The sequence below is a fragment of the Sus scrofa genome, chromosome 15, assembly GCF_054392235.1.
Source record: "Sus scrofa isolate SSC_HxYL_T2T_F1_AM1 chromosome 15, Sscrofa_HxYL_maternal_Yorkshire_Landrace_v2.0, whole genome shotgun sequence".
NCBI lineage: Eukaryota > Metazoa > Chordata > Mammalia > Artiodactyla > Suidae > Sus > Sus scrofa.
In genome coordinates, this window is record NC_139397.1 from 34,020,557 (window position 1) to 34,039,988 (window position 19,432).

The 19,432-nt window shown below is 40.2% G+C and overlaps 1 long non-coding RNA gene across 1 annotated transcript in view; it reads right to left on the reverse strand.

Moving 5' to 3' along the window:
• Positions 1 to 247: 247 nt before the first annotated feature.
• LOC102159687 (uncharacterized) overlaps positions 248 to 19,432 on the reverse strand; it is a 102,494-nt gene continuing 83,309 nt past the window's right edge. Inside the window, exon 13 of the long non-coding RNA XR_014830605.1 lies at positions 248 to 364. This is a non-coding gene — a long non-coding RNA (uncharacterized LOC102159687). The remainder of the gene's footprint in view (positions 365 to 19,432) is intronic.

Genomic DNA, 19,432 nt, shown 5'->3' on the forward strand with positions numbered 1-19,432 from the left:
CAATCTGTATATGGGAATATCATTGATAGTGACTGCAATTGGTCTTCTCGGTCAACGTAGTCAGCATTTTTTATATTCCATGAACTTGCTCTATTGTTCTACATAGGGTTATCCGTTTTGGCCACTGTGGCAGCAATCCCTGTCTGCATTTCCCATTTTCCCTTATAGACCAATTGACTGAATTCTCGCCAATGCACTGTGAAGTTAATACCTCGATCATGCTTTCTCTTTTTCCCTATATACCCACCAGATGGGTATAACAATGGTGAGGCACATCCTTCCAAGCCGAAGGATGGAAGGGTCCAAATCCCGAAACCACCGCATGGAGGAAAGCCACCTCAAGCAGGGATACTTCACTGGACAGCTACATAAGCAAAAAATAAATTTTGATTATGTTAAGCGATTACAATTCTAGATTTTATTTACTATAGCAGCAAGTTACTCCAATATAACTACCTAAACTAAGTAACATTCTACCTTACTAGAAAAAACACATACACATATACACATACACCATATATACACAAACACAAATATATATAAATACATGTACATGGTTTTCATTTCTTTTTCATTTTGCTAATGAGTGTATAAAATTCCACAACCTTTCTGGAATACAATTTGACAGCATTTATCAAACCCTTTAATTATCTGGTTAATTATGTGGTTACCTTGACCTAGTTCTAGGAATTTATCCTGAGTAAATAATATGCAAATATTTAGTTCCAATGATATTCAGTGTGGCCTTTTGGGGGATGGCCATGCCCATAGCGTGCACAAGTTCCTGGGCTAGGAATCAAACCCGTGCCATAGTTGTAACCAGAGCCAAGAGCCAGTGCCAGATCCTTAATCCTCTGAGACATGAGGGACTCACTTAAATGTGATTTTATTTAATTAATTTATTTATTTATTTATTTATTTATTTATTCATTGTCTTTTTGCCTTTTCTAGGGCTGCTCCCTCGGCATATGGAGGTTCCCAGGCTAGGGGTCTAATCAAAGCTGTAGCTGCTGGCCTATGCTAGAACCACAGCAACTCGGGATGGGAGCCGTGTCTGCAACCTACACCACAGCTCACAGCAACGCCGGATCCTTAACCCACTGGGCAAGGCCAGGGACAGAACCCAAAACCTCATGGTTCCTAGTCAGATTTGTTAACCACTGCGCCATGATGGGAACTCCTTTTTTTTTTTTTTTGTCTTTTTTAAATGTGATTTTAAAATGCTGTTTATATTTCTGTATTTCTAAATTTTTCATTCATTCATTTTATAAATGAATACATATATTTTTGTCGTAAGTTATATATATACACACATATACATACATACACATATAGATACATATATTGTATATATGTGTGTGTATATGTATGTGTATATATACACATACACCTAACTGGAGGGAAGGAGTCATGGTAATCCTCCTGCAGAACAGCCTTTCTCCCAGAGTACAAAATGAGGATGCTGGTCTGGTGGTGGTAGACTAAGTAAAGAAAGAAAAGAGAGAAGAGGCTTATTGAGGACATGAGGATGAAGAAGCATACCCCAGATAGAAAGCATTCCACATTAAAGTATTCTGAAGAGAACTACAGAGGGCACCAAATGAATACTGAGTATTGTGTTACAATTTTTTTTTAATTAATGAATCTCCGTGGTATTCATGCAGTGATTCTGGTCTAACATCCACATATGTTATTTCTATCCTATCTCTATTTCACAGCACTGCAAAACCCATGCCTGTCCCAGAAACCAAAGGTCATCAAGGCAAATATACATTTTGGGTTTGTTTTTTTCTTCTTTTTATGGTCGTACTCATGGCATATGGAAGTTCCTGGGCCAGGGATTGAATCTGAGCTGCAGCTGCAACCTATGCCACAGCTGTGGTAATGTTGGATTCTTTAACCCACTGAGCTGGGCCGGGGATTGAACCCATGCCTCAGCAGAGACTGGAGCCACTGCAGTTGGACTCTTAACCCAATGCGCCACAGCAGGAACTCCTACATTTTGCCTCTACTTCCTGCCTCTTTGTCCTTCTATTCTCTATGTTTTCTTATTTTATTTTTTAAAATGTTTTATCTTTTAAAAAATTTTATTATAGTTGATTTATTGTTTTATCATTTTAAAAATACATTCTATTAAAGTATAGTTGATTTACAATACTGTGTTAGTTTGCAAGGTGATCTCTTGTTTTATGACAATACTTAACTACCCCAAATCCAAAACTGACCTGATGTTTAAGATTTGAACACATCTCGGAGTTCCTGTCATGGTGCAGCAGAAATGAATCCAACTAGGAACCATGAGGTTTCGGGTCTGATCCCTGGCCTTGCTCAGTGGGTTAAGGATCCGGCATTGCTATGAGCTGCGGTATAGGTTGCAGATGTGGCTTGGATCCCGCATTGCTGTGGCTCTAGCGTAGGCCAGCGGCAACAGCTCCGATTAGACCCCTAGCCTGGGAACCTCCATGTGCCGTGGGTGCTGTCCTAAAAAGACAAAAGACAAAAGAAAAAAAAAAAAGATTTGAACACGTCTAAACCTAGCTTGTTTTAAATTGGAGTTCCTGCTATAGTGCAACAAGAGTAGTTTCTATGCCAGCATATGGAGATTCTGTGGAAACGAATTAGCATTAAGAGACTGATCTTGAAATTCACTCAAGGTTTCTCTCCCTGTGCCTGTTTCCTGGCCTAAAAAACACCTAGTTGTTCCCAGACAAGGACGTTAATCCATGCCTGAGGATTTTTTTCTTCCTTTTTTCTCTTCCTTCTTTCCTCTTCGTCTTCCTTCCTTTTTCCTTTCTTTCTTTTTTTCTTTCTTTGTATAGTTATTAATATTTTTAAAATTAATGCTATTTCTAGTTAGTTCTCCTCTGGTTTTCCTGACTCCTTATTAGTGAGAAAAACAACAGCTATCCAAATCTATTGATTGCTTTCCATAATCAAACTTCCTCAGGAATATCTGTCAAGAAAAAACCTGGGAAAGAGGAGATTCTCTCTCTGTAAACTTTAGGAAAGCAAGTGATTCATGATTTCTGGTTGGTGACTCTCCAGCATGGGCAGGGACCTACGGGGGCAGCCGCTCAGGCTTGCATTGAAGGGACCTTGGTTAACATGCCTTTGAGGCAGAGCCTCCTCACCTGTCCACTTGTATCCCTCACAAGAGTCCTATTTTTTTTTTTTTTTTTTCTTTTTAGGGCTGCACCTGTGGCATATGGAAGTTCTCAGGCTAGGGGTCAAATCACAGCAACAGCTGCCAGCCTACGCCACTGCCACAGCAACACCAGATCCGAGACACATCTGCAACCTACACTACAGCTCAAGGCAACCCAGATCTTTAACCCACTGAGCGAGGTGAAGGAACCTTATGGATACTAGCTCTTAGCCCACTTAGCCACAACAGTAACTCCACAAACTTCCTATCTTAATAAATCTATTTCTTGCCTATCACCTTGTCTCTCGCTGAATTCCTTCTGCGCTGAGACACAAAGGACCAGACACCAGAACTGCAAACCTCAGCAAATGGAAATCAAAGAGGGGGACTACCAGAACCAGTCCTTGAGCTATTAGACACCAATTTTGAAGAGGAAGGAAAGCTTGCATCTACGCTGATCCTTATCCATGGCCCCATTTTCTACCACCAAACTATAAAATCACTTCCCATTCTCTCCCAAGGGAGGGTACAGTCTTTAGGGCATTAGCCTGCTGTGACCTCCTTTGCCTGGCCCAAAGCAATAAAGCTATTTATTTCTCCTTTGTCCCCCAAATTAATTAATTAATTAAAATGCCTTTGAGTCAACCATGGAGCCCCTTCCACCTACATCTGCTATTGTGGGACTGGAGACCAAGACACTGACCCACTCTTGGCCTGGAAGCTGTCCTCAGGGCACCCCCCTTCCAGTGGGATTCAGTGTCACCAAAGTTCTTGTCTACTCTCCTCTGATTTTTTTTTTTTTTTTTTTTTTTTTTTGCTTTTTTAGGGCCATACCTGAGGCTAATTGGAGCTACAGCTGCTGACCACAGCCCATGGCATTGCCAGATCCTTAACCCACTGAGTAAGGCCAGGGATCAAACCCGAAACCTCATGGTTCCTAGTCAGATTCATTTCCAATGCGCCAGGATGGGAACTCTTCTGATTTTTATCCTCTCCTTGCCACCACTTGTTTTTTTGTTTTTTTGTTTTTGTTTTTTTTGGCTTTTTGCCATTTCTTAGGCCACTCCCACAGGGCATACAGAGGTTCCCAGGCTAGGGGTCGAATCAGAGCTGTAGCCACCAGCCTACTCCAGAGCCACAGCAACAAGGGATCCGAGCCACATCTGCAACATACACCACAGCTCACGGCAACACTGGATCCTTGACCCACTGAGCAAGGGCAGGGAGCGAACCTGCAACCTCATGGTTCCTAGTCAGATTCGTTAACCACTGCAGCACGATGGGAACTCCCACCACTTTTTAAGAACATTCTAGAGTTCTCATGTGTGAATGTCATCTGTGCAACTCCACTGGCAAGAAAGCAATGGGATTTAGGGATTTGGTCCTGGTAGCAATGGATTTCTTTTGTTTCCTCACAGTCAAATGACTTGTGTCTTCGGGAGTAATTGTATTCCGGAGAAGTCCTCTGAGCTCTTCTTGACAACACTGTTCCTTTCAATAAGAAGATAGGAAAAAAAATACTGCAGGGAAGCACTTCAGGGTGGATAATAGATGAAGTAAGCAATGAGAAGATAAAGAAATTCTTGGGAGCCTAGAGGGGAAGGTATTTTTATCCAACTGAAAAGTAATTCCATCCTGTGTATCAAGGTTACGTCAAAAAAAGTTATATACCCAATGCAACTATTTTTCATAAAGCACATGCTAAGAATTTTACACACATTTCTTATGAGAGTTAAGTGAACAATAGATAGAATCTCCATTTTACAGAAGGAGAAAATGAGAGGTAAAAATTTCACCATAGTTCATGAGGCTCATGCTTCAGTTTCCTAAAATGTGAGGATTATAACAGCACCAATTTCATGAGTTACAAGGGCTGCATGAGATAAGGAGGTTTGCATAGGTGAAAACTTGGTAATTGTTAGCTTCTATTTTATTATTTTTTTTTATTGCTAGTAAGTGGCTAACTCTGAAGCCAGTATTCTTTTTTCTTTTTCCTGGGATTTGAGTACAGAGATAACAGTGCTGGGAAGGCTGGGGCAACCTCAGAAAGAATAGCAATACAGATCAGGAGTAATTCCCAAGCCCATGAAATGCTGTGTTTAGGACAGTGACCTGACCAGCAGGCATGCAGTCACCTGGTCCTGATGACATTGACATTAATAACAGACACCATAATTCTTTTTTTTTTTTCAGACACCATAATTCTTGCGAAGTAGCAGGTGCTACCCACATTCATGTAGTTAACTTCCCTTTCTGAATATCTTCCACATATTTTGAATAGAGAAGATATAGATGCCCAATATTTTTGCATGAGAATAAATGTTTCTATCCAAAATTATATTTGATCCTTCCTTAATATAACTCACACCTGAAGGTACAATAAATATCAAGTTTCACTTTGAAGCACAACACTTGCAAAATAATTTTGAATAGTAGCAGTGTTTGTGGTTGCAACTTTCCACAAAGCCAGAACAGGTCTGCAGACGTGGTACATGTCTTCTACTTTTATGTATATAACTGTTACTTATAATGATCTTCAAGAACTTGGGAGCACAAAGCTCCTTTGGGGGTTAGGAAAAAAATTTTTTTAAATTTCAAACAAATCACAACATTGTAAATCAACTATACTTCAATAAAATTTTAAGTAAAAAAAATTTTAAATTTCAAGTGAAAGCCTATAACCCTCATAATCAGTGACCAACTCCCAAAGGTGTACCTGGGACAGCTCAGTCTCCACATAACCCAAGCCTAACTGTATTGTAAATATTTCATATTTTCTGTGTATTGTGATGTTTTGACATCTTAAAAAAATCTTTCTGGCTGGGGAGAGACTACTCTTCCCTGGGCCAGCCAATTCTCAGAGATAGCAAAAGGCCCAGCTGGGACCATGTCTTTGATACAGAAACTAAGCAACTCAGAGCCGTACCTTCTCTATCTGGCCTGTGTACCCCAAAGTGTAATATTCTTCTGTCTGAATCCTCCCAGGACCAGATGCCAGGCAACTAGGGCCCACTCCAATAGCGTGGAGACCACCATAAGTATTCAAATTAGCCAGTGCTAAGTGTTTTCCCTGCCCTAGCTTGCCTTTCCCATGGAAACCCCAGTAAAAGTCATGACCTAAACCTTCCGCTTCCTCCTGACTTCTGCATCCTGATCACCTTGATGGTTTTTCCATGGGCTCCTGCATGGCATGCTGTACCTCCTGTCTTTAGGACTGATGAGTAAAATAAACTTTGTTTTTTTTTTCCCCTGAGCCTCTTTTCTAGCTCCTCTTGTGTCACACATGACTGACCATCTCATAAAAAAGACACAAACATCACTCCCCTGGGTGGGGGGTGCCCATGAGTCCTGATATGGAGGTCAAACTCTTTAAAATGGCAAACAAGGAGTTCCAGTCATGGCTCAGTGGTTAACGAATCCGACTAGGAACCATGAGGTTGTGGGTTTGATCCCTGACCTTGCTCAGTGGGTTAAGGATCTGGCATTGCTGTGAGCTGTGGTGTAGGTTGCAGACGCAGCTCGGATCCCACGTTGCTGAGGCTCTGGTGTAAGCCAGCGGCTACAGCTCTGATTCGACCCCTACCCTGGGAACCTCCATATGCCGCGGGAGTAGCCTAAGAAATGGCAAAAAGACAAAAAAAAAAAAAAAAAAAATGGCAAACAAACCTTTCAACATTTTATCTTTGCTTGTCCTATAACCTCATTTCTTACCACATCCAAACAGCCACCCTCCCAGTGAGTTTAAATTTCAACGTCCTAAACACAAATGCTAATTCTTTTAGGTCTTCTCCTCTCCTGGCCCTGTACCCTCAGCCCAAACGAGAGAAATCTCAATCCTTCCTTCTCCATTAAGCCCTCAGACACTATCTACCTCCTTTTCTTTCCTTCCTCCAGCTGCTTCTGCTTCTGTAAAAACATAAATTTTGTAGGTTTTTACTCACTCATTTTGTATTGCAATTTTTGTTGATTATGTAGAGGTTAGGAATTGCATCTCTGTATATCAGGACCTAGCAGACAAATCTTCAGTAAATGTTTGTGGGTCTAAGGGATAGTTAGCCCTTCAGATATATAATAAGGTCTTCAGCATGCACTACATAGAGGGATATTACTAGCTTACCTATTTATTTATGAGTAACTATTATGAACCACTCAAAGTTCTAAATCTTGAATCTCAAGCACTGGAAAATGAAACTATGAAAAACATATGAAAATCTGTACATGCTTCTTGCATGGTAGTGGGGAAAACAGACAATAAATAAGTGAAATTATTATTAAATGGTGATAGGTGCTATAGAAAAATATAAAGCAGAGGAAATAAATAGGGTGTCCTAGAGGGAGCTGCAGTTTTATATAAGGTAATCAAGTTAGATTAACACACAAATATCAGTTGATAATACCAAAAATTAGACAGTAAAGCATTTGATAGTGTACTCCCTGGGTTCTATGTTATATTCTGAAGAAACTTTGCAGGAAAAGCTATTTGAAAAATTTTTATGAAAAAAATTTCCAGGAGTCCCATTGTGGCACAGAGGAAATGAATCCAACTAGGAACCATGAGGCTGCGGGTTTGATCCCTGGCCTCACTCAGTGGGTTAAGGATCTGGCATTGCCATGAACTGTGGTGTAGGTCACTGACACGGCTTGGATCTGGCATTTCTGTGGCTGTGGTGCAGGCCAGCAGCTGTAGCTCTGATTAGACCTCTAGCCTGGGAAACTTCACATGCCACAGATGCAGCCCTAAAAAGCAGAAAAATAAAAAATATAAAAATATAAATAAATAAATATGAAAAAAATGTGGTAGTATGGAAAAATATCAGATGGCTCAACTCTAGTTCAGAAAGACATTATTTTGAGGAAACTTAATTTTGGTTGTGTGTGTATGTGCAGCACGTGCGTGCGTGCATGTGTGTGTGTGTATGCAGGCGTGCCTGCATGTGTATCTATAGGTATAATAGGTTGAAATTGAAAGTATATTTCTTACATTTTACAGTTTGTAAACTTACAAATGAGTTTGGAAAAAATTGATCTGGAAGATAGCATTTCCCTTAAAAGAGGTAATAAATGAAAAATAAAAGAATTATCAAAGGCTGCCTTCTCTTTGCCTTTAGATGTTTTGCCTTTCTTAGGAATGCACTTGTTGGATAAAGACAGCTGGAATTACAGGTATCAGGAGTCCCAGTTACTTTATCTTCTAAGTTTAGAGCCAAATAAACCCCTTTGTGCCCCTCTAGCAGTAGAGTCCAACTTGTCCTTTGCTTTTGGCATTTTCAGGTGATCATGAAGATAAGAAAATGCTGACTGCCAATAGGGACATTGTCTTTCTGGCTGCTTAACAAATGTAATTCCAATTCTAGATACAGTCTGAACCACAGACTCAGCTTCTTTGGATTGCAGGGTTATCTAGTAAATCTTCTCCCACTGGGCATAGTCTTCCAACCACAATAAACCTCTCCTAAGGTGAGCAGCCCTTAAATTAATAAATCTCTTATTAATTTAATGTGAAATTATATTCAAATTATAATGTGAAATCTTTTAAAGTAAATTTGTAGGTATAATCACAAATATAGAAGGCCCAGGAAAACATTTTTTAAGATATTGGATTTTATTTAACGAGTGACATTTGATATAACAGAAATGTTTTAATTCAATAGATATGAAGTCTGTACTATAAGTCACAATCCCTAATGTGTTAGTTAAATATGTTAAGGCATACTTATGACATCAAATATAGACTGTTTAAGTGCATCATATCTTAGCATTCTATCAACTAAATCTGTAAGAACCTGGAATCAGAACTAATATTCAGAGGGTAAAGCAAAGCGTAAGTAACCATCTAAAGGATTTAATCAGAGGGAGGAAGACTTCTTTAGGGATGTGCCCAAGGTTACACCCTTCGTTAGTTGAGAGCAAAACTGAAGTAGAACCCAGGCCTCCTGACTCTTCTTCTAATGCTCCTTCTATTTGGTTGTTCTTTACATCTTCCCTTAAATTCATGTGAAATTTCCTTAATGAGAACTCAGTTATCAAACTATAACTCATTTATTGAAAAGGAACTTAATTCCTACTACATGCCGCACAGTCTTCTATGACAAAGTCCCTGCCTTCATGAAGCTCACTTTTACTTGAATGACAGAAAATCGATTAATAATGAAGATTCTGCAAAGATTATTATAGTAATGGAAGCATGACTTTGGTTCTTTGCTTAATAGACATTTACCAAAGTGATAACACTTTTCTAAATAAAAACAAAAACAAAAACAAAAAACAACTGTGAATTCATGTTATGGCTCAGCAGTAACAAACCCAAATAGTATCCACAAGGATGCAGGTTCAATCCCTGGCCTCTCTTGCTCCGTGGGTTAAGGATCTGGCGTTGCCTTGAGCTGTGGTGTAGGTTACAGATTCGACTCGGATCCCGTGTTGCTGAGGCTGTGGTGTAGGCTGGCAGCTACAGCTCCAATTTGACCCCTAGCCTGGGACCTTCCTTTTGCCACCACTGCTGCTCTAAAAAGACAGGAAGGAAAAAAAAAAAAACAAAAAAACTGCATGGAGTGTGAAAGTCCTATTTCTAGTTCAACTCACCTTCCCACATTCCAGGTGTTTCACCATACCCAATGATTACAAAATATTGAAAAGATTTCCTTTCTTCCCTGCCATGGGGTTACTCTGCCTCCCTGAAGATTTAGGTAAGGAAATTACATCATAGAGGAGTTCCCATTTGTGGCACAGTGGGTTGGGAACCCCACTAGTATCCATTAGGATGCCAGTTCAATCCCTGGTCTTGCTCAGTGGGTTAAGGACCCAGTGCTGCTTGAGTTGCAGTGTAGCTCACAGACACAGCTAGGATCTGGAATTGCTATGGTTGTGATGAAGACTGGTAGCTGAAGCTTTGATTCAACCCCTGAGTGTGTAGCCCTAAAAAGACAAAAAAAAGTCATAGACCTTGGAATGCCTTAGATTAGCTAGAGCCTGTGTTTAAGATGAGTCCTTTGTTTGTTTTTTTTAATCCTAAAAGGAGAGCAAAATTATTGATTGCCATTTTACAATCAACAATATCAACTACTTCTAGGAAAAGGGAAAGTAATGTTTAGAGATACTGTTGTTTAAAGAATCGGTGTGGAGTTCCCGTCGTGGCGCAACAGAAACGAATTCAACCAGGAACCAGGAGGTTGTGGATTCGACCCCTGGCCTTGCTCAGTGGGTTAAGGATCCGGTGTTGCTGCGAGCTGTGGTGTGGGTTGAAGACGTGGCTTGGACCTGGCTTTGCTGTTGCTGTTGCTGTGGCTGTGGGCTAGGCCGGCGGCAACAGCTCTGATTAGACCCCTAGCCTGGGAATCTCCATATGCTGCGGGTGCGGCCCTAAAAGGACAGAAAAGACAAAAAATAAAAAAAAATTAAAAAGTGGTGAATAGCACCTCTTAGAAAAAGATTTCAAGACATTTTCATGGATGTGGAAAAGTTCAAACATGGAAAGAAACAAGCAAAAACGCACAAACAAAAAAGATTAAACAGCTTCTCCAGTCTTGAACAATTCAGAGGTAAAGAGGTTTACTCTATTTGTCTCACCAATTCCTTTTAACGAGTGGGTCTGCCTTCCCAAAAGGCAGACAAGTGATCCAGGAACAAAAAAGCATGTCAAAACTTACAGGATCATGGAAACAAAACTTACCTACCTTTCTACAGAGTTGACATATAACAGAGGGAAGTGTAATAAATATTTTATACTGAATTGATTAGCAAAAATCTTGGAAATGAAAGAGAAAGAAATCTTTATCCCAGCCCTTTGGAATCCAAAGATAGCCCCTCAAACACAAGTTATTTAAATTTGCCAAGCATGAAATCTTTCATTTACAAAGTGGAAATGATACAATGATACCTGCCTCATAGATAATGGGGTAATCCACATTGTTGAACACATAGACACTCAACACTGTACCTAGTATAGGAGTAAGCAATCAATAACCTTTATCATGAGCAATCACATCAGCAACAGTAATAAAATGATTCACAGCAGGAGAGTTGGATGATCTAAGTCACCAGAGAGCCCTTCTGGGAATGGCTCACCCAAACCTCATATAACTCAAAACATGCCTAAAACATCCATTCAGATTTTTTCCATTAGGCATATGGAGGGTCCCAGGTTAGGGGTCTAATTGGAGCCGTAGCCACTGGCCTACGCCAGAGCCACAGCAACTCGGGATCTGAACTGCGTCTGCAACGTACACCACAGCTCACAGCAATGCCAGATCCTTAACCCACTGAGCAAGGCCAGGGATCAAACCCACAACCTCATGGTTCCTGGTCGGATCCGTGAACCACTGAGCCACAACAGGAACTCCGAACCTAGGCATTTCTTACATCAAACTTACTCTTCAATGCAAATCAACAATTTTAAGTCAGCAGAATTCACGTTATCTCAACATGTGTGAGAAAATGAGACTTGCATAATGTTTTTCATTGCTCACTTTTTCAAATTTGACAATTCAAATTGGTGTGAAATACAATGGTATTATTTATCTAAAAGCCACTCAATATCAGAGAGAGGCTATTATAAGAAACGAAGCACCAGGGAGTGTGTCATAGGATTTCAAGGTATATACTCTGAATAGAGAGGAAAAGAGTAGGAACTTTAAATCCTGAAACATTTAGAATGTAAGTGATTGGAATGTCTTTTACAACTCTGAAAACTTCAAAAAGATAAATTTTATCTGCAAAGATAACTGCAGAGGAATGTGAAATGATGACAAACTAAAACCCCTTACTCCTAGAATACATGCTGTAGTGGAAGAGAACACAAAAGTGTGGGGGGAGGAGGCAGGAAACCCTACCAACTGCATGGGCAAAAGCCAGATTTCTAGCAAAAATGTATGATTGTGTCTGCAAGGTTTGGATTCCTGTGCTTATATTTCTGCCTCGTGGAGACAGAGACAGACAAAGCCCTACCTGGTGACCTAGTTTCCGGATTCCACACTTAAATCCAGGCCTTTAATCACATGCTTGTCCAAAGATCACATAGAGTGATAAGGCTTTACTGACAAAACATGCTAGAAAATGGAAGAGAATGTTTTAGTTTTGGTTTTGGTTTTTATTGAGAGGAGGGATTTCTTTTAGCTTATGATTCAGGCCTCAATCTTCAATTTCTCTTATTCCAGTTTTCATAATTGGATATAAATGTATAATTCATATAGCAGTAATTTATATTTAAGGGATAAGATTCTAAAAAGTTCACTTAATTCAAAACTCGCATAATTTTTTTTTTTTTTTTTTTTTGGTCTTTTTGCCTTTCCTAGGGCCGCTCCGTCAGCATATGGAGGTTCCAAGGCTAGGGGTCTAATCAGAGCCGTAGCCACTGGCCTACACCAGAGCCACAGCAACATGTGATCCAAGCTGCATCTATGACCCATACCACAGCTCACGGCAACGCCGGATCCTTAACCCCCTGAGCAAGGCCAGGGATCGAACCCACAACCTCATGGTTCCTAGTCAGATTCGTTAACCACTGCACCACGACGGGAACTCCAAAACTTGCAGAATTCCAGACAGATTATTCTCCCAAAGGAATCAATATAATGTAAGGAATAGCATTCCAGAATACCTAAGCCTGGAACATTACAGGGGATTTCTTAGAGTGAATTTTTTAAAGTTATTTCATTTGGAAATAAGTTTAGATTTACAGAAAAGTTTTGTAAGAGACAGTTTCCAAACACCCCTCAACCAGTTTTCCCATCATTAACATATAACATTACCATGGCACATTTGTCAAGACTAAGAAACTAACAAGGGTACTATTTACTCAAGATTTTACTCAGATTTCACTCATTTTCATTAATATTCCTTTTTTTGTTGTTCTAGAATCTGATCCAATTTTAAATACTTTTTAGTTTTGGAAGGAGCCATTCGAATTTGCACAAAGTAATAACATTTTAAAATCATTCTCTTTCAATTTGAAAAATTTAAATTGGTATGAAATATTACTGTCGGAGTTCCCGTGGTGGCGCAGTGGTTAACGAATCCAACTTGGAACCATGAGGCTGCGGGTTCGATCCCTGCCCTTGCTCAGTGGGTTAAAGATCCGGCATTGCCGTGAGCTGTGGTGTAGGTCGCAGACGCGGCTCGGATCCCGCGTTGCTGTGGCTCTGGCGTAGGCTGGTGGCTACGGCTCCGATTAGACCCCTAGCCTGGGAACCTCCATATGCCGCAGGATCGGCCCAAGAAATGGCAAAAAGACAAAAAAAAAAAGAGAGAAAAAGAGAAGAAAAAAAAAAAGAAATATTACTGTGCTGTTTATCCAAAGACTTTCTACAGGGTTTAATACAAGAATGACTAAAGAATTAACCTACTGCAGTGGCCTAATCCTGTGTTGTTCTAATTGGAATGGGAAGAGGAATGGAGGGAGTGTATTTTGTATTAGGTTTCAGCTGAAGATTTCACTTGAAGAAAACCAGTAGTAAGAAAGTACAAGGAAAATAGAAAAATTTAGGGAATACTAAAAAACAAACAAACCAAAAACTGGATATGATCATTGTTATAAGAAACACTCTGGAGTTCCTGTTCTGGACCAGTGGGTTAAGAACCTGACTAGTATCCATGAGGATTTGGATTCAATCCCTAGCCTCTCTCAGTGGGTTAAGGATCTGGGGTTGCCTGCAAGCTGCATTGTAAGTCACAGATGCAGTTCAGGTCTCATGTTGCTGGGGCTGTGACACAGGCCTGCAGCTGCAGCTCTGATTTGACCCCTAGCCCGGGGACTTCCATATGCCATGGGTGCAGTTCTAAAAAAAAAAAAAAAAAAAGAAAAGAAAAGAAAAGAAGAAAAAAAGAAATTCTGAAAATTGTCTACTCCGAATATTTTAAAATATAAATAACTTTGGAGTTCTCTTGTGGCACAGCAGGTTAAAGATCTGGCGTTATCATTGCAGCAGCTTGTGTTGCTGCTATGGCACAGATTCGACCCCTGGCCCAGGAACTTCCACATGCTGTGGGTATGGCCCTCTCAAAAAACATTTATACATATATACGTGTGTGTGTGTGTTTAAGGTTTTTAATGCAAAGAGAATAAAAGCAAACTATGTAGCTACAGACACTGCAAAATATTTTCCATTTGCTATTACTATTATTAAAATATAAAGAGCCCTTACAGGAGTTCCCGTCATGACACAGTGGAAATGAATCTGACTAGGAACCATGAGCTTGCAGGTTCGATCCCTGGCCTCGCTCAGTGGGTTAAGCATCTGGCATTGCAGTGAGCTGTGGTGTAGGTCACAGAAGCAGCTCAAATCTGGTGTTGCTGTGGCTCTGGCATAGGCTGACAGCTATAGCTCCAATCAGACCCCTAGCCTGGGAACCTCCATATGCTGCGGGTGCGGCCACAAAAAGCAAAATAAATAAATAAATAAATAAATATATATATATATATAAAGAGCCCTTACAAATCAATAGAAAACTGGGCAGAGAGCACATTCAGTTTAACGTGCTCTCTGGGCAATAAGCATATGAAAAAAATGTTCAAACTCATTTTCAAAGAATGCAAATTAAACTGCAACATACTTCTTTTTTTTTAACTTATCCACCATGATAACGCATAGTGCGGGCTGATGTGCAAAGAACAAGGTGCTCTCATACATTGCTCAACTTGAAACTTTTTATATGACAGCTTGGCAATGCATATATTCCATTACTAATTGCTGACTAATAAAGCATTCCGAAGTATAGTGGCTTAAATCCACAACAATGTATTATGTCTCACATTGCTGTGGGATGGCTACCTGGTCTTATGTGTCATCGAATATTGGCTGGGGCCCCTCATGCAGCTGCACTCAGTTGGGAGCCCAGCCAGGAATGGAATGCTCAAGGCTTCTTTTCTTTTCCATATGGCCTTTCTTTCCATTTGGTTTCTCATCATTCAGGAGCCTAGCCTATGTCAGCTGTATTTCAAGAAAGCAAAAATGGAAGCTGACAGATCTCTCAAGGACTAGCTGAAAGTGATGGGATGGCAGGAGCCCGTTTCAGGCTCATGATGGTCATTTACGCATATTTCTTTCCAACACTATGTTCAGTGATATCATATGGTAGACTGAAACCAGTCATGGTGGGACTATTTACACAGTAGAAATTGGCAAATGCTAAGAATCAGGGCTTTTGAACTTTTTTTTCAAAGAGCTGATTTTCCAGAATACTATTTCCTGAAAGTCACACAGTTTTATATCCATCACTTTCTGCTTATCCAAGCAAGTCGCAAGTCCAGCCCAGAGTCCCTGTGTAAGGGGAAACAGATTCCACCTCCTGATCCGAGGAGTAGCCAAGAATTTGTATCCATATTTAATCCACCACAATCTTCCCGCTAGCCACAACTTATGTTCTTTTCCCATTCAAAGCAAAGCAAAACAAAGCAAAACTGACCACCTCCCTGGATAACTCAAAATCTCATCCCATGAAAGCATCAGGCTCACAGTTCAGTATTTCATGATCTATATATGTGGATGCAGCTCCTCTGGACCTAAACAGCTGTGAACTATTTTCTTTCCCAACTTCCCCTGACTCTTCCATCCCTACTAGGCATACAATGATGGAAAAGGGACAGGAAAACCACAAAAGATGCTCCCATTCAATAACACAGAGTAAAAGTCCATAGCAATTCTGAAATCTGCCTGGATATAAATTGTCAAATTCTCTACTCTCAAGACTTTGAGCCCAGCCAGGGTGGAAACATCCTAAGTGACTTCTCATCCTCCTGGGCTTCTCTAGTTGACCTCTCTTCATCAGGAATCTAGCCCAGAGTTCTTTTCAGCCTGTTATCTGCTTTCCAGAGAGCAAAAGCAGAACCTGCTATGTTTCTCAAAGGTTAGGTGAGGACCTGAAATAGTGTAATTATATCTAGTGTTTCCAGATTTAGCAAACAAAAATGCCCCATGAAAAGATGCTCAATATCAGTAATTATTAGAAAATGCAAATCAAAACAATGAGATATCACCTCACACCTGTTAGAATGGCTACCACCAAAAAGTCTACAAATAATGCATTATCGATGATATGATGAAAAGAGAACTCTTGTACACTGTTGGTGGGAATGTAAATTGGTGCATCCACTATGGAACACAGTATGGAAGTGCCTCAAAAAACTAAAAATAGAACTACCACATGATCCAGCAATTCTACTCTTGGGTATATATCTGGAAAAATGAAAACACTACTTCAAAAATATATATGCACCCCAATGTTCCTAGCAACACAATTTACTATAGCCAAGACCCAGAAGCAACCAAAGTGCCAATCAAGAGATGAGTAGATTAAGAAAATGTGGTACATTGGAGTTCCCGTCATGGCTCAGTGGTTGACGAATCCGACTAGGAACCATGAGGTTGCAGGTTCGATCCCTGGCCTTGCTCAGGGGGTTAAGGATCCGGCATTGCCGTGAGCTGTGGTGTAGGTCACAGATGTGGCTCAGATCCCGAGTTGCTGTGGCTCTGGCGTAGGCCAGTGGCTACAGCTCTGATTGGACCCCTAGCCTGGGAACCTCCATATTCTGTGGGAAGCGGCCCTAGAAAAGTCAAAAAGACAAAAAAAAAAAAAGAAAGAAAGAAAGAAAGAAAAAAAAAAGAAGAGAAAATGTGGTACATATATAGTGGACCATTACTCAGCTAATGAATAATGAAATTCTGCCACTTGCAATAATATGGATGAGCCTAAAGAATATTACATTTAGCGAAATAAATTGGACAGAGAAAGACAAATACTGTAGGATATCACTTATATTTGGAATCTAAAAAATACAAACTAATGTATGTGCAAAACAGAAGGAGATTCACAGTATAGAAAACAAACTTGTGGTTACTGAAGGCAAGGGGGAGGTGAAGGCACAAACTAAGGATATAGGGTTAGCAGACACAAATCACTATTATGAAATAGATAAACAATAAGAATATATTGTACAGCACAGGGAATCATAGCCAGTATCTTGTAATAACTTATAATGGAGTAGAATCTGAAAAAAATACTGAATTACTATGCTGTACACCTGAAAATAATATAATATTGTAAATCAGCTATACTTCAATAAAAAAGTACAGAATGCCCAGTTAAATTTGAATTCAGACAAATCACAAATAAATTTTTAGTATAAGTATTCCCCATTTTATGTTGATTTGATATGCTAATTTTACCAGACATCTCATTATTTTATCTGGAAATCTATTTTTATCACATTCTAAAGGTCAATTTAAGTCATTCAAGAATAAAGAAAGGAGACATCAATTTTTGGTCACAGCCATCGCATGAGGAAGTTCCTGGACCAGGGATAAAACTGGCACCATAGTGGCAGGCTGAGCTATAGCTGCAGCAATGCTGGATCCTTAACCTTCTACAACACAAGGGAACTTCCATGGCCTCTGAAATCTTAAAGGCTAAAGTGAAAAGATTGACATTAAACAGATAATAATACATTTGATTAATTGACTGTAAATGTGCTAATTACCATAAAGGAAAACTACTGGGTGCTATGGAATCACCAAGAGATCTAAAGTACTGGAGGCTGGTTTAGGAGAAGCGCAGGAAGTGAGGGTAAAGGATGAGGGAAGAGAGTATTGGGCAGAGTGAACAGCAGAAGGATTCTATATGTATATTTATTTACATAGAAATGTGATAATAATAAATAGGTATGAGATGCTCATTAGAAATCCAAGTGGATATGCTCAATCATATTTTAAAAATTGTTAAAGTATAGTTGATGTGCCAATGTGCTAATTTCTGCTGTACAGCAAAGTGATCCCCCCCTCTTTTTTTTTGCTTTTTAAGGCTGCACATGTGGCATATGGAAGTTTCCAGGGGTCAAATCAGAGCTACAGCTTCTGGCCACAATCACAGCCACAGTAATGTGGGATACAAGCCAAGTCTGCGATCTATACCACAGCTCATGGCAACACCAGCTCCCTAACCCGCTGAGCAAGGCCAGGGATCGAGAACCCATATCCTCATGGATACTGGTCAGGTTCATTATCTCTGAGCCACAATGGGAATTCTTGATATATGTTCTTTTTTAATATTACTTTCCATCATGGTCTAACCCCAGGAGATTGGATGTAGTTCTCTGGGCTATACATTAGGACCTCATTGCTTATTCATTCTAAATGTTAATAGTTTGCATTTACTAACCCAAAACTCCCAGTCCATCCCACTTCCTCCCCCCTCTCCCTTTGGCAACCACAAGTTTATTCTCTATGTCTGTGAGTCTGTTTCTGTTTTGTAGATAAGTTCATTTGCGCCATATTTTAGATACACATATAAGAGATATCATATGGTATTTGCTCTTCTCTTTCTGATTTACTTCACTTAGTATGATAATCTGTAGTTGCAGCTAAATTTTATTTAGATATACAGTGGGGATCCTGGGGAAGGATCTGGATATATACATTTCCAAGTTGCCAATCTGTAGACACTAGGCAGTGACATAAGAAGAAAATCAGGGGAGTAGGATATCATGGAAGACAGGAAGAGTTTCAAGAGAGGGTGGTCACTTGGGGAAATGGCACTGAAATATTATGTTAAGATGAAGGGAAGGAGTTCCCACTGTGGCTCAGCAGAAACGAATCTGACTAGCATCCATGAGGACAAAGGTTCGATCTCTGGCCTCGTTCAGTGGGTTATGGATCTGGCGTTGCCATGAATTGTGGTATAGCTCACAGATGCGGCTCGGATCTGGCATTGCTGTGGCTTGTCGTAGGCCAGCAGCTACAGCTCCAATTCGACCCCTAGCCTGGGAGCCGTGGGTACACTCTTAAAAAGACCAAAAATAAATAAATAAATAAAAGGTGAAGGGAAAAAGTGACCACTTCATTTGGTAACATGGAGGCCACTGACGAAATCTTTCAGGAGACGTTTCAGATGAAGTGGGGAGGACACAGGTCTATTTGAAGTGGATTGAGGAAAGAGCGGTTAGACAGGAATGAGAGGTCAAGGGCAGGTTTGTAGGCTGATGAAAACAATCCCCTAGAGAGAGGGAAACTGATGATGCAGGAGAAAGGGGTCTATTTGCAGGGGTAGAGTCTTTGCAAAGGGAAAGGGGATGAGGTCCAGAGCCCAAGGGAAGGGTTGGCCTTAGCTAGGAGCAGGGATGTTTCCTCCTATGGTAGTGGTAGTGGGTGAAAGACAAGGAGTCCTCATTCAAGAGGCTGCAGAAACACAGTAGAAGAAGATGAGAAAGTGCCTATTTGCTTCTATTTTTTATGAAGCATGAATCGCGGTCATCAGTAAGAAGGAGAAGGAGGAAGCAGGAGATTAGAAATAGTTTCCCCT